The following is a 16,795-nucleotide window of genomic DNA, read 5'->3' as shown; positions in this document are numbered from 1 at the left end:
CCCTGGGCTGACGGGGGCACTAAATCACTGAGCCACCCAGGCTTCCCTAAGGAGAGAACTTTAAAAGAAGCAAGAGAAAACAGTTATATGTAAGGGAAACTCCATAAGGCTAACAACTGATTTTTCAGCAGAAACTTTACAGGCCGGAAGAAAGTGGTATGATATATTCAGAGTGCTGAAAGAAAAAAACAAAAACAAAAACCCTGCAACAAAGACTACTCTATCCAGCAAATATCATTCAGAAATAAAAAGAAAGCATAGTTTCCTAGACAAATGTTAAAGAGGTTCCTCACCACTAAACAAGCCTTACAAGAACTGTTAAAGAAATTATTTGGAAAGGAAAGCCCATAATCAAGAGTAAAAATATTAGAAAGGAAAACGTTTCACAGGTGCATACAAAAATTCACAGGTGCATACAAACATAACAAAAGTAGCGGATTAATCACTTATAAAGCCAGTATGGAGGTTAAAGTACAAAGTCAGTACAATCAGTCAAGGGATTCACAAAATAAAAGAATGTATAGAAAGATATTTTATATATCTTTATATATATAAAAATATATAAAAGATATATATATATATCTTTATATATATATATAATGTGGGAATGTAAAAATATAGCACTTTAGAATGGGTTCAAACTTAAGCAACCAGCAACCTAGTATAGACTGCTAAATGCAAAAGATGTTATATATAAATGTAACGGTAACCACAAATCAAAAACCTGTAATAGAAATGCAAAAAACAAAGAGAAAGATGTTCAAGCATATCACTCAGGAAAGCCATCAAACCACCAGGGAAGAGAGCAAGTGAAGAAAGGAACAAAGAACTACAAAAATCTATCATAAAACAAGCACCATAAATGGTCATAAGTGCATACCTATCCATAATTACACAGAATGTAAATGGACGAAAGGCTCTAATCAAAAGACATCATGTTGCACAGCCATCAACATCTGTCTCAGACACCCATCAAGTGGACCCCAAATAACTACGAGCTTTGTAACATTGGGGAGGTGTGTCAGGAAACACTTCTGCTCATCGACGTAGATGCAACAGGGCCAGCAGTACCAGTGTCTTGTTGAACTCTCTCCCTCGTTCAGCTGCCCCTGCCCCGGGAGATTTGCAGTGTCCCATCTGTCTGCAGATCTTTGGATCCTGCCCAGAAAACCCAGAAAAAGTTACATGCCCCAGTGGCACCACTCACTGTTATAGTGGTTACATTACTCTCTGGGAAGGTGGGATATATTCTGCATTGGACATTCAGGGCTGCATGACCCAAGGTTCCAGCTCCTTGTTGAATCATGCCAGGACAATTGGGGTCTTCTCTGTGATGGAGGACTCTAAGAAGAGCCGGACCCAGTTCTCCAGACTGGGGAGGTCCCTACACAAATGATGGGGTTTGAGCTATCCCTAGCCCCTGGTGTGGGATGCCTCTCTGCTGACCCCATTTCCCTATGGCTCTTAGCTCCTTGCTGACCCCTAAACTAACCTTCCCTCTGATTTCATTAACAAACCGCCTTGGACACTGAATTTGTTTCCTTGTCCTCTCCATGAATTGCCATCCCCTGGTACATCCAGATACTTCATGGCCTGATAACAACAAGTGGAAGCATCTGGGGGCAGCTGAACTTGCCCTCTGGGTGAGGGGATAGTTAAGCAGTGGTCACAGCTGTCTGATGATAAAGATATCGTCCTTGGAGCTCCTGGGTAGCTCAGTGGTTGAGCGTCTGCCTTTGGCTCAGGTTGTGATCCCGGGGTGCTGGGACTGAGTCCTGTGTCGGGCTCCCTACAGGGAGCCTGCTTCCCCCTCTGCCTATGTCTCTGCCTCTCTCTCTGTGTTTTTCATGAATAAATAAATGAAATCTTAAAAAAAAAAGACATTGGGTGATGAAATGAATAAGAAAGCAAGAACCACCTATATGCTATGTACAAGAAACTCATTTCAGATCTAAAAACGCATGCAGATTGAAAGTGAAGGGATAGAAAAACATTTATCATGCAAATGGAAGTGAAAAAAGAAAAGATGAGATAGAAATAACTATATTGAACAGTTGCTGGAATAGGTTTTCTTTCTCCTTAAAAGTTAGGAAAAGAACTCAGAAAGACATTTAAGACATTTAGCAGTTTCAACATAAGAAAAATACCACCCATGCTTATATATTATCATTCTAATACGAGAAGATTTGAGACATCTCCAGTTAATTACGCAGACTAAAATGAAGTCATGTTCTGGCTTACAAGTCTAGGTCAGATAAACAAAGCTTGTAGTTTTGTAACTATTCTTTGAAATTACATTATGTATTAGTAGCACTAATGATTCCATTAACAGATTGTTATTTTCTCTTGAATTATAAGACTAATTGTCTATAAATATAAAAGTGAAATCTGAAGAAAAAATACATATATTCTATCCTAATATTTACCCTCTAAGCCTCTGGTTCCTCATCTATAAAATGAAGACTGTAATAGTACCATAAATATACTGTTAATAAATTATGTAAAGCACTTAACTCAGTGCTGGGTACAGAGAAAGAGCCCACTAAATGGTACTTATTCTTATTTTTATTATGAAATTCAGACTTCTTTTTTCTGAAGTGTGGCAAAGAGAAGCGCACCATTGGTAAAACCTCTGCAGAAAGGAACTGGAAGGTATTATGCTGAGTGAAGTAAGTCAATCGAAGAAGGACAAACATTATATGGTTTTACTCATATGGGAAATATAAAAAATAGTGAAAGGGATTATAGGGGAAAGGAGAGAAAATGAGTGGGAAAAATCAGAGAGGGTGATAAAACATGAGAGACTCCTAACTCTGAGAAACGAACAAGGGGTAGTGGAAGGGGAGGTGGGGGAGGGGATGTGGTGACTGGGTGACAGACACTGAGAGGGGCACTTGACAGGATGAGCACTGGGTGTTATACTATATGTTGGCAAATCAAACTACAATAAAAATATGTTTTAAAAGGGAACACTTCTGTCAAGAAATAGTATATTTTTTTTTTCAAAAATACTGGCGGAATTCAAAGTCAAAATTGTTCATTAGAAAAGATATTTCTATTAGTTGTTAAAGTGGCAGGAGTCACAAGGCAATGCTTACATAATTCAAAATAGTATTGCAAACCTCTATGTTTACTGCAGTATTATTTACAAAAGCCGAAATACAGAAGAAAACTGTCTATTGATAAATGAATGAAGACACACACACACACACACAAACGCACACTGAACTATAGCTAGACACAAAAAAGAATGAGATCTTGCCATTTGTGACAACATAGATCTAGAGGGTATTATGCTAAGTGAAATAAGTTAGAGAAACAAGTACCATATGATTTCACCTATATGTGGAATCTAAAAAGAAAAACAAATGAATAATCATACAAAAAATAGAAACAGACTCATAAATACAGAAAGCAAACGGCTGCCAGAGGTAAGAGGAGTGGGAGGATGCATGAAATAGGTGAATGGGATTAAGAGGTACAAACTTATAGTTCTAAAACAAGTCACAAATGACAATTACAGGAGAGTGAATATAGTCAACAATATTATAATAATGTTGTATGGTGACAGAGGGTACCTACACTTACTATGGTGGTGAGCATTTTGTAATGTATATAATTACTGGGTCACTGCAGAATGCCTGAAACTAATAAAATATTTATGTCAACCATTCTTCAATATAAAAAAATCATGAAGAACACAGTTGTAAACAAATGTTTTGAAATCATGTGTATCTCAGTCTTTTTTAAATCTTTGTTTTTTAAAAAATTTTATTTATTTATTCACGAGAGACAGAGAAAGAGGCAGAGACAGACAGACATGCAGGGAGCCTGATGAGGGACCTGATTCCGGGTCTCCAGTTTCACACCCTGGGCTAAAGGCGGCCTAAGCCACTGAGCCACTGGGGCTGCCCTGTATCTCAGTAGGACAGGTTTCGCTTTATTCATTAGTTTATGAGGTTCAACTTTTCCATCAGCTGTAAAACGAAGTACAAATTATAGAGATCACAATGAAGTTCACGAACAGTATGAATGTATTTGTTGTGAACCAGAGCATAAAAACCAAGTCTCCCATGATTGTTACTACAACTGTATTCTTTCTATCCTCCCTCTCCACATCATAAAACATGAAAAAATGAGTACAATACAAATGGTACAATGCTCTTTTAAAGTATTAAGATGTCAAATTGGCAAAGAAGTAGTCAAACTCTCCCTCTTCGCAGATGACATGATACTGTACATAGAAAACCCAAAAGACTCCACCCCAACATTGCTAGAACTCATACAGCAATTCGGCAGTGTGGCAGGATCCAAAATCAATGCCCAGAAATCAGTGGCATTTCTATACACTAACAATGAGACTGAAGAAAGAGAAATTAAGGAGTCAATCCCATTTACAATTGCACCCAAAAGCATAAGATACCTAGGAATAAACCTAACCAAAGAGGTAAAAATCTATACCCTAAAAACTACAGAACACTTCTGAAAGAAACTGAGGAAGACACAAAGAGATGGAAAAATATTCCACGCTCATGGATTGGAAGAATTAACATTGTGAAAATGTCAATGCTACCCAGGCAATTTACACATTTAATGCAATACCTATCAAAATACCATGGACTTTCTTCAGAGAGTTGGAACAAATAATCTTAAATTTGTGTGGAATCAGAAATGACCCCGAATAGCCAGGAGAATACTGAAGAAGAAAATCAGAGCCAGGGGCATCACAATGCTGGATTTCAAGCTGTATTACAAAGCTGTGATCATCAAGACAGTGTGGTACTGGCAAAAAAACTGACATATAGATAAATAGAACAGAATAGAGAATCCAGAAATGGGCCCTCAACTCTGTGGGCAACTAATATTCAACAAAGCAGGAAAGACCATCCACTGGAAAAAGGACAGTCTCTTCAATAAATGGTTCTGGGAAATTGGACAGCCACACGCAGAAGAATGAAACTAGACCATTCTCTTAGCACCATACACAAAGATACTACTCAGAATGGATGAAAGATCTAAATGTGAGACAAGAATCCATCAAAATCCTAGAGGAGAACACAGGCAACACCCTTTTTGAACTTGGCCACAGCAACTTCTTGCAAGATACATCTATGAAGGCAAAGGAAACAGAAGCAAAAATGAACTTTTTTGAATGGGACTTCATCAAGATAAAAAGCTTCTGCACAGCAAAAGAAACAGTCAACAAAACTAAAAGACAACCTACAGAATGGGAGAAGATATTTGCAAATGACCTATCAGATAAAGGGCTAGTATCCAAGATCTATAAAGAACTTCTTAAACTCGGAGAGGGAGGAGCAAGATGGCGGAAGAGCAGGGTCCCCAAATCACCTGTCTCCACCAAATTACCTAGAAAACCTTCCATTCATCCTGAAAATCTATGAATTCGGCCTGAGAATTAAAGAGAGAACACCTGGAATGCTACAGTGAGAAGAGTTCGCGCTTCTACCAAGGTAGGAAGACGGGGAAAAAGAAATAAACAAAAGGCCTCCAAGGGGGAGGGGCCCCGCGAGGAGCCGGGCCGAGGCCGGGGCGAGTGTCCCCAGGACAGGAGAGCCCCATCCCGGAGGAGCAGGAGCTGCACCGACCTTCCCGGGGGGAAAGGGGCTCGCAGGGAGTTGGAGCAGGACCCAGGAGGGCGGGGATGCCCTCGGGCTCCCGGGGACACTAATAGACACCTGCGCCCCGGGAGAGTGCGCCGAGCTCCCTAAGGGCTGCAGCGCGCACGGCGGGACCCTGCGGGACCTGGAGCAGCTCGGAGGGGCTCGGGCAGAGGAAGAGGCTCCGTGCGGAGGGGGCTGCGCGGTTCCAGGAGCAGCTCGGAGGGGCTCGGGCGGCGGCTCCGCGGAGGGGGTTGCGCGGCCCGGGAGCGCGAATCCAACAGCGCAGGCTCCGGAGCACAGAGCGCCGGGACACAGCCCAGGATCCGGCCTCCCCCGGGACAGGCAGAGGCCGGGAGGGCCGGGACAGCAAGGAAGCTCCTGCCCCAGCTGAGCAGATCAGCGGCCCCGCCCCGGAGCCTCCAGGCCCTGCAGACGGAGTTCCTGCCGGAGCTGAATCCAGGTTTCCAGAGCTGCCCCGCCACTGGGGCTGTTCCTCCTGCGGCCTCACGGGGTAAACAACCCCCACTGAGCCCTGCACCAGGCAGGGGCACAGCATCTCCCCCAACTGCTAACACCTGAAAATCAGCACAACAGGCCCCTCCCCCAGAACACCAGCTAGACGGACAACTTCCAGGAGAAGCCAAGGGACTTAAAGTACACAGAATCAGAAGATACTCCCCGGTGGTTCTTTTTTTTTTGTTGTTTTGTTTTGTTTTGTTTTGCTTTTTGATTTGTTTCCTTCCCCCACCCCCTTTTTTTTTCCTTTTTCTTTCTCTTCTTTTTTTTCGTTTTTTTTTCTTTTTTTTTTCTCTTTCTCTTTTCTTTCCTTCTTTCTCTCCTCTCTTTTTCTCTTTTTCCCAATACAACTTGCTTTTGGCCACTCTGCACTGAGCAAAATGACTAGAAGGAAAACCTCACCTCAAAAGAAAGAATCAGAAACAGTCCTCTCTCCCACAGAGTTACAAAATCTGGATTACAATTCAATGTCAGAAAGCCAATTCAGAAGCACTATTATACAGCTACTGGTGGCTCTAGAAAAAAGCATAAAGGACTCAAGAGACTTCATGACTGCAGAATTTAGATCTAATCAGGCAGAAATTAAAAATCAATTGAATGAGATGCAATCCAAACTAGAAGTCCTAACGACGAGGGTTAACGAGGTGGAAGAACGAGTGAGTGACATAGAAGACAAGTTGATAGCAAAGAGGGAAACTGAGGAAAAAAGAGAAAAACAATTAAAAGACCATGAAGATAGATTAAGGGAAATAAACGACAGCCTGAGGAAGAAAAACCTACATTTAATTGGGGTTCCCGAGGGTGCCGAAAGGGACAGATGGCCAGAATATGTATTTGAACAAATTCTAGCTGAAAACTTTCCTAATCTGGGAAGGGAAACAGGCATTCAGATCCAGGAAATAGAGAGATCCCCCCCTAAAATCAATAAAAACCGTTCAACACCTCGACATTTAATAGTGAAGCTTGCAAATTCCAAAGATAAGGAGAAGATCCTTAAAGCAGCAAGAGACAAGAAATCCCTGACTTTTATGGGGAGGAGTATTAGGGTAACAGCAGACCTCTCCACAGAGACCTGGCAGGCCAGAAAGGGCTGGCAGGATATATTCAGGGTCCTAAATGACAAGAACATGCAACCAAGAATACTTTATCCAGCAAGGCTCTCATTCAAAATGGAAGGAGAGATAAAGAGCTTCCAAGACAGGCAGCAACTAAAAGAATATGTGACCTCCAAACCAGCTCTGCAAGAAATTTTAAGGGGGACTCTTAAAATTCCCCTTTAAGAAGAAGTTCAGTGGAAAGTCCACAAAAACAGGGACTGAATAGATATCATGATGATACTAAACTCATATCTCTCAATAGTAACTCTGAATGTGAATGGGCTTAAAGACCCCATCAAAAGGCGCAGGGTTTCAGACTGGATAAAAAAGCAGGACCCATCTATTTGCTGTCTACAAGAGACTCATTTTAGACAGAAGGACACCTACAGCCTGAAAATAAAAGGTTGGAGAACCATTTACCATTCGAATGGTCCTCAAAAGAAAGCAGGGGTAGCCATCCTTATATCAGATAAACTAAAATTTACCCCAAAGACTGTAGTGAGAGATGAAGAGGGACACTATATCATACTTAAAGGATCTATTCAACAAGAGGACTTAACAATCCTCAATATATATGCCCCGAATGTGGGAGCTGCCAAATATATCAATCAATTATTAACCAAAGTGAAGAAATACTTAGATAATAATACACTTCTACTTGGTGACTTCAATCTAGCTCTTTCTATACTCGAAAGGTCTTCTAAGCACAACATCTCCAAAGAAACGAGAGCTTTAAATGATACACTGGACCAGATGGATTTCACAGATATCTACAGAACTTTACATCCAAACTCAACTGAATACACATTCTTCTCAAGTGCACATGGAACTTTCTCCAGAATAGACCACATATTGGGTCACAAATCGGGTCTGAACTGATACCAAAAGATTGGGATCGTCCCCTGCATATTCTCAGACCATAATGCCTTGAAATTAGAACTAAATCACAACAAGAAGTTTGGAAGGACCTCAAACACGTGGAGGTGAAGGACCATCCTGCTAAAAGATGAAAGGGCCAACCAGGAAATTAAGGAAGAATTAAAAAGATTCATGGAAACTAATGAGAATGAAGATACAACCGTTCAAAATCTTTGGGATGCAGCAAAAGCAGTCCTAAGGGGGAAATACATCGCAATACAAGGCATCCATTCAAAAACTGGAAAGAACTCAAATACAAAAGCTAACCTTACACATAAAGGAGCTAGAGAAAAAACAGCAAATAGATCCTACACCCAGGAGAAGAAGGGAGTTAATAAAGATTCGAGCAGAACTCAACGAAATTGAGACCAGAAGAACTGTGGAACAGATCAACAGAACCAGGAGTTGGTTCTTTGAAAGAATTAACAAGATAGATAAACCATTAGCCAGCCTTATTAAAAAGAAGAGACAGAAGACTCAAATTAATAAAATAATGAATGAGAAAGGAGAGACCACTACCAACACCAAGGAAATACAAACGATTTTAAAAACATATTATGAACAGCTATACACCAATAAATTAGGCAATCTAGAAGAAATGGACACATTCCTGGAAAGCCACAAACTACCAAAACTGGAACAGGAAGAAATAGAAAACCTGAACAGGCCAATAACCAGGGAGGAAATTGAAGCAGTCATCAAAAACCTCCCAAGACACAAGAGTCCAGGGCCAGATGGCTTCCCAGGGGAATTTTATCAAACGTTTAAAGAAGAAACCATACCTATTCTCCTAAAGCTGTTTGGAAAGATAGAAAGAGATGGAGTACTTCCAAATTCGTTCTATGAGGCCAGCATCACCTTAATTCCAAAACCAGACAAAGACCCCAACAAAAAGGAGAATTACAGACCAATATCCCTGATGAACATGGATGCAAAAAGTCTCAACAAGATACTTGCCAATAGGATCCAACAGTACATTAAAAAAATTATTCACCATGACCAAGTAGGATTTATCCCTGGGACACAAGGCTGGTTCAACACTTGTAAAACAATCAATGTGATTCATCATATCAGCAAGAGAAAAACCAAGAACCATATGATCCTCTCATTGGATGCAGAGAAAGCATTTGACAAAATACAGCATCCATTCCTGATCAAAACTCTTCAGAGTGTAGGGATAGAGGAAACATTCCTCGACATCTTAAAAGCCATCTATGAAAAGCCCGCAGCAATATCATTCTCAATGGGGAAGCACTGGGAGCCTTTCCCCTAAGATCAGGAACAAGACAGGGATGTCCACTCTCACCACTGCTGTTCAACATAGTACTGGAAGTCCTAGCCTCAGCAATCAGACAACAAAAAGACATTAAAGGCATTCAAATTGGAAAAGAAGAAGTCAAACTCTCCCTCTTCGCCGATGACATGATACTCTACATAGAAAACCCAAAAGTCTCCACCCCAAGATTGCTAGAACTCATACAGCAATTCGGTAGCATGGCAGGATACAAAATCAATGCCCAGAAGTCAGTGGCATTTCTATACACTAACAATGAGACTGAAGAAAGAGAAATTAAGGAGTCCATCCCATTTACAATTGCACCCAAAAGCATAAGATACCTAGGAATAAACCTAACCAAAGAGGTAAAGGATCTATACCCTCAAAACTATAGAACACTTCTGAAAGAAATTGAGGAAGACACAAAGAGATGGAAAAATATTCCATGCTCATGGATTGGCAGAATTAATATTGTGAAAATGTCAATGTTACCCAGGGCAATATACACGTTTAATGCAATCCCTATCAAAATACCATGGACTTTCTTCAGAGAGTTAGAACAAATTATTTTAAGATTTGTGTGGAATCAGAAAAGACCCCGAATGGCCAGGGGAATTTTAAAAAAGAAAACCAAAGCTGGGGGCATCACAATGCCAGATTTCAGGTTGTACTACAAAGCTGTGGTCATCAAGACAGTGTGGTACTGGCACAAAAACAGACACATAGATCAGTGGAACAGAATAGAGAATCCAGAAGTGGACCCTGAACTTTATGGTCAACTAATATTCGATAAAGGAGGAAAGACTATCCATTGGAAGAAAGACAGTCTCTTCAATAAATGGTGCTGGGAAAATTGGACATCCACATGCAGAAGAATGAAACTAGACCACTCTCTTTCACCATACACAAAGATAAACTCAAAATGGATGAAAGATCTAAATGTGAGACAAGATTCCATCAAAATCCTAGAGAAGAACACAGGCAACACCCTTTTTGAACTCGGCCATAGTAACTTCTTGCAAGATACATCCACGAAGGCAAAAGAAACAAAAGCAAAAATGAACTATTGGGACTTCATCAAGATAAGAAGCTTTTGCACAGCAAAGGATACAGTCAACAAAACTCAAAGACAACCTACAGAATGGGAGAAGATATTTGCAAATGACATATCAGATAAAGGGCTAGTTTCCAAGATCTGTAAAGAACTTATTAAACTCAACACCAAAGAAACAAACAATCCAATCATGAAATGGGCAAAAGACATGAAGAGAAATCTCACAGAGGAAGACATAGACATGGCCAACATGCACATGAGAAAATGCTCTGCATCACTTGCCATCAGGGAAATACAAATCAAAACCACAATGAGATACCACCTCACACCAGTGAGAATGGGGAAAATTAACAAGGCAGGAAACAACAAATGTTGGAGAGGATGCGGAGAAAAGGGAACCCTCATGCACTGTTGGTGGGAATGTGAACTGGTGCAGCCACTCTGGAAAACTGTGTGGAGGTTCCTCAAACAGTTAAAAATAGACCTGCCCTACAACCCAGCAATTGCACTGTTGGGGATTTACCCCAAAGATACAAATGCAATGAAACGCCGGGACACCTGCACCCCGATGTTTATAGCAGCAATGGCCACGATAGCCAAACTGTGGAAGGAGCCTCGGTGTCCATCGAAAGATGAATGGATAAAGAAGATGTGGTTTATGTATACAATGGAATATTACTGAGCTATTAGAAATGACAAATACCCATTTGCTTCAACGTGGATGGAACTGGAGGGTATTATGCTGAGTGAAGTCAGTCAGTCGGAGAAGGACAAACATTATTATGTTCTCATTCATTTGGGGAATATAAATAATAGTGAAAGGGAATATAAGGGAAGGGAGAAGAAATGTGTGGGAAATATCAGAAAGGGAGACAGAACGTAAAGACTGCTAACTCTGGGAAACGAATAGGGGTGGTAGAAGGGGAGGAGGGCGGGGGTGGGAGTGAATGGGTGATGGGCACTGGGGGTTATTCTGTATGTTAGTAAATTGAACACCAATAAAAAATAAATTAAAAAAAAAAAGAACTTCTTAAACTCAACACCCAAAAAACAAATTATCCAATCATGAAATGGGCAGAAGACATGAACAGAAATTTTCCCAAAAAAGACATACACATGGCCAACAAGCACATGAGAAAATGCTCTGCATCACTTGCCATCAGGGAGATACAAATCAAAACCACAATGAGATACCACCTCACACCAGTGAGAAGGGGGAAAAGTAACAAGATAGGAAACAACAAATGTTGGAGAGGATGTGGAGAAAAGGGAACCTCCTTGCACTGTTGGTGGGAATGTGAACTGGTGCAGCCACTCTGGAAAACTGTGTGGAGGTTCCTCAAAGAGTTAAAAATAGAGCTTAGCCTATGAGCCAGCAATTGCACTGCTGGGGATTTACCCCAAAGATACAGATGCAGTGCAATGGCAGGACCCCTGCACCCCAATGTTTATAGCAGCAATGTCCACAATAGCCAAACTATGAAAAGAGCCTTGGTGTCCATCAAAAGATTAATGGATAAAGAAGATGTGGTCTATATATATAATGGAATATTACTCTGCCATTAGAAATGACAAATACCCACCATTTGCTTCGACATGGATAGAACTGGAGGGTATTATGTTGAGTGAAATAAGTCAATCGGAGAAGGACAAACATTATATGGTCTCATTCATTCAGGGAATATAAAAAATAATGAAGGGGTTTATAGGGGAAAGGAGAGAAAATGAGTGGGAAATATCAGAGAGGGAGACAGAACATGAGAGACTCCTAACTCTAGGAAATGAACAATAGGTAGTGGAAGGGGAGGTGGATGGGGGGATGGGGTAACCGGGTGTCGGGTACTGAGGGTGGCACTTGATGGGATGAGCACTGGGTGCTATGCTATGTTGGCAAATCGAACTCCAATAAAAGTATACAAAAAATACATATAAAAAATAAAGTATTAAGATGTTAAACTATACAGCAGAACAGAAACCTAAAGATTTAAAAGTTTTCTCCTCCAAACCATCATTTTGATTTGACCTCCTGACCTCTCTAACCTGCTCTCTTTTAGTCAGGGAAGGAAAGAAAACTGAATTTAATAAGTGTCTACTAAGCATATAGTGTGATGGGTGCTTCCATATACTATATCTCAAACTTCTGTTACTATTTTCACTTTTTAAAGAAAAACAAAGAAACAGCCTCAGAAAAGTAAAGATTCTTGTCTAAAGTCACAAAGCTAGTAGGATAGAAAACTGTAGCTGTCAGATTCCTAAATCAACACTTGCTCAATTCCACCAAATCAACCAGGCTGCTGTAGAATTAAAAGCAGCACAATCATTTGCATTAATATTTTTAAAACCGACCATGAGCATCCTTACACCTCAGAAAGAACCTTCCCTAGTATGATACTCCTAACCTCTTAATCAAATCTTCACTTCTGTTTTTTGCCTACATATTTCTTTTCCCACTTTAATGAAATGCAACCTTAAGAACAATAACTATGCTTTGTTTATCCCTGCATGGGTTGAAGGACATTAGGATTGTTTCCAATTTGTAGCTGCTATGAATATTCACACACAAATATTTTTGTGAACATATATATTTATTGACCTTGGAAAAATACCCATCAGGGGAACTGCTGGGTCTTATGGTAAATTTATGTTCAGCTTTTCAAGAAATGGCCATACTGATCTCCATGGTGGTTAGAATACCCTCTAGCAATTGTATGAGGTATAATTGCTCCATATTTTGCTAAAACTTGGTCTTGTCGATCTTTTTAAATTTTGCTACTCTAAGGGATGGATAGCAGTGTCTCCTAATGATTTAAATTGCATTTCTCTTATAACTAATAATGTTCAGCCTCCTTTTGTATGGTCATTGGCCAGGTATATTTCTTCTTTTGTGAAATGTCCACTCAAATCTTTTGCCCCTTTCACTGGGTATCTTCTTATGATTGAGTTGTTCTTGTATTCTGGATATCAGTCCTTGGTCACATACATTATGCCAATATATTCTCCCAATGTGTGTCTTGTCTTTTATTTTCTTAACTGTCTTTCATAAAAAGAAGTTATTAAACTTGATGAGGTCCAATTAATCATTTTTAATATTTCCCGCCAACAGTGCAAGAGGGTTCCCCTTTCTCCACATCCTCTCCAACATTTGTTGTTTCCTGCCTTGTTAATTTGCCCCATTCTCACTGGAGTGAGGTGGTATCTCATTGTGGTTTTGATTTGTATTTCCCTGATGGCCAGTGATGCGGAGCATTTTCTCATGTGTTTGTTGGCCATGTCTATGTCTTCCTCTGTGAAATTTCTGTTCATGATTGGATTGTTTGTTTATTTGCTGTGGAGTTTAATAAGTTCTTTATAGATCTTGGATACTAGCCCTTTATCTGATAGGTCATTTGCAAATATATTCTCCCATTCTGTAGGTTGTCTTTTAGCTTTGTTGACTGTTTCTTTTGCTGTGCAGTAGCTTTTTATCTTGATGAAGTCCCAGTAATTCATTTTTGCTTTTGTTTCTTTTGCCTTCGTGGATGTATCTTGCAAGAAGTTACTGTGGCCAAGTTCAAAAAGGGTGTTGCCTGTGTTCTCCTCTAGGATTTTGATGGAATCTTGTCTCACATTTAGATCTTTCATCCATTTTGAGTTTATCTTTGTGTATGGTGTAAGAGAATGGTCTAATTTCATTCTTCTGCATGTGGCTGTCCAATTTTCCCAGAACCATTTATTGAAGAGACTGGAGCTATGACATTTTAAATTGTATTAATGTATTTTTCTTTTTCATATTTCCTTTCTTCCATAAATCTTTTCCTATTCAGCCATAGATAAATAATCAGAGGGTTTTTTTTAATTTTCTAAAGCTACTTTTTACAAAACAAATCTGAACATTTAACATTTCATTTTACTGTCAACCAGATGGTTGAGGGGCCAAAAAAATGACATAGGGTTGTTCCTTTCCTATTCCTTTCCTTCTTTTTTTTTCTCCTTTCCTTCTCCTTCCCACATCCTGTTTGGATAGAAGAGGGGAAAATTCTACTTTATGTTCTAAGAAAATGCAACCAGGAAGAGAAATAGAAATAAAGATCTCTGTGTCTCTGTCTCTCTCTGTTTAAGTGTTCCTGCTGCCTACTGGAACTGCACTCATCTCTACTCTCAATTGCCCTTTCCAAGTCAAACTCTGAGAAAAGGCAGGATAGAAGAAAAATTCTAGATATTTTGGTGGTAAGCAGGTAAGGGTGGTAATCAAGGAGACCGTTTGTCATGTTTCCTATTTGGATCTCTGACATGTTAGCACCTCACAGAGTTTCCAGACAACATGGCATTGTCACCAGAATAGATATTGTGGTATGGTGTCTATAGGTAGAGGAAGGGCTGGCAACAGGCTACCCTGTTGCCCCTTTGGCTTGGTATGATATGAAAGATATTCAGTTATTCTCATGTACTCCCGGTAAGAAACGTGGAAGGTTTCTCAGAGATGGAGTCAATGGATCTGCCATGGGACACCAAGTCAAAGGGAAAGGTGATCTCTAGCAGAGGCTACGGGGTAGAAAGTACAGTCTAGGGACTAGTAGAATACTTGACTGAGACTCAACGGACCTCACGAGCAGTGAGTGCTAAGGCTTACCCAGCCAAATTAGTGAGGGAAGGACCATAGATCCTTGACTTTGTTAAAAAATAAAAATAAAAAATAAACAAACAACAGCAGACCACAAATTATTCAAGTAGTGAACTTCAGCAGGAGAGGTCACCAGAATGCTCAGGATTCTTGACATGTGAAACACTGGTAAAGAGGCTATCAAGAATCCAGAGGACAACATAAGGTCTGGCCACCCTTCTCTATCAGCAGGACACCAAGCTTTCCCTGACACTGGGATACTTTTCTCAGGGAAAATAAGGGAAAGGCATGAAAAACTGAGAAGTTCCCAAAATAAACTGGATCAACCAAAAAGAAACTTTTAATTTTAAACCAGAATAAACTAGGTTAACTTTATTTTTTTAAGTTTTTACTTAAATTCCAGTTAACATATAGTGTAATATTAGTTTCAGGTCTACAAGATAGTGGTTCAACACTTCCATACAACACCTGGTGCTTATCACAACAGGTGCACTCCTTAATCCCCATCACCTGTTTTATCCATTCCCCACCCACCTTCCCTCTGGTAATCATCGGTTCTCTGTAATTAAGAGTCAGTTTCCCGAGAAAAAAGGAGTGAAAATATCAGTGAGGATGACAAAACATGAGAGACACCTAACTGTAGGAAAAGAACAAGGGGCAGTGGAAAGGGAGGTGGGCGGGGGGTTAGGATGACTGGGTAATGGACACTGAGGGGGGCACTTGGCAGGATGAGCACTGGGTGTTATGCTAAATGTTGGCAAATTGAACTCCAATAAAAATAATTTAAAAAAAGAGTCCCTTTCCCAGTTTGCCTCTTTCTTTTCCTCTCTTTTCTCATTTTGTTTCTTAAATTCCACATGAGAGAAATTGTGTGGTATTTTTCTTTCCTTGACCAGCTTATTTCGCTTAGTACTCTCTAACTCCATCCATGTCATTGCAAATGGCGATTCTACTCTTCTTTACGGCTGAATAATAGTCCACTGCATATGCATGCATATATACACATCATCCTTTTTTTTCTTTCTCAAATCTAGAGTTAGGGTTAGGGACAGTGAAGGGGATGTGCTTGGTATCCTGCAGTTTATAGGCCAATCCCAGAGTTACCATAAACCTAACCCTGGAGAGAAGTCTCTGAAATTAGATGAAATTTAATTGGCCAACTTAAGTCCTGTCCTCTCACTTTTCAACATATTATATCCCACTCACAGCCAGAATAGGATGGTGATTGAGAGGGAAATTAGTTAGAAAGAAATAAATAATACCAAATTTGATTCTGCTACATACATACACCTATTTAATATTTTTTTTCTTTCTGACAACTTTCCTACTTTCTGTTTCTGTTCCTCTCACATCATTTGTCTTTTCTATATTTAGACTTCAGGTCTATCAGTGATTCCAGAATACCTTTAGAATCTGCTTAGTCCTGATGACAAAACCCAAATGAATGATTCTCTAGTATCCACATTCTAAAAACTAAATCACAAAATAGTTTCCTCTTCCAAGATAGTCATATCTAAGCTAACATTTTTCTCAACATATTTTACCAGATATGTATAGATCTAGAAATTATGACACAAAATTCTCAAGACAAAACTTTGAAAGGAAATGCTTTTGATCCACTGGCAAAGTTGTCAGTAAACATTTTACTTATCTGTGTGTTTAATTGCCATACTCCCCCCAAATATTTTGAAAGTTGATAATTTTCTTTCTTCT

At 39.9% G+C, this 16,795-nt stretch overlaps 1 protein-coding gene across 2 annotated transcripts in view; it reads right to left on the bottom strand.

The window, feature by feature from the left end:
* LOC112652896 (uncharacterized) overlaps positions 1-16,795 on the bottom strand; it is a 110,304-nt gene that overhangs the window by 62,339 nt on the left and 31,170 nt on the right. The gene's annotated exons all lie outside the window — the stretch shown is intronic.

The sequence above is a fragment of the Canis lupus genome, chromosome 9 (assembly GCF_003254725.2).
Source record: "Canis lupus dingo isolate Sandy chromosome 9, ASM325472v2, whole genome shotgun sequence".
Lineage (NCBI taxonomy): Eukaryota > Metazoa > Chordata > Mammalia > Carnivora > Canidae > Canis > Canis lupus.
This window is presented reverse-complemented; position numbering and strand designations above follow the sequence as displayed.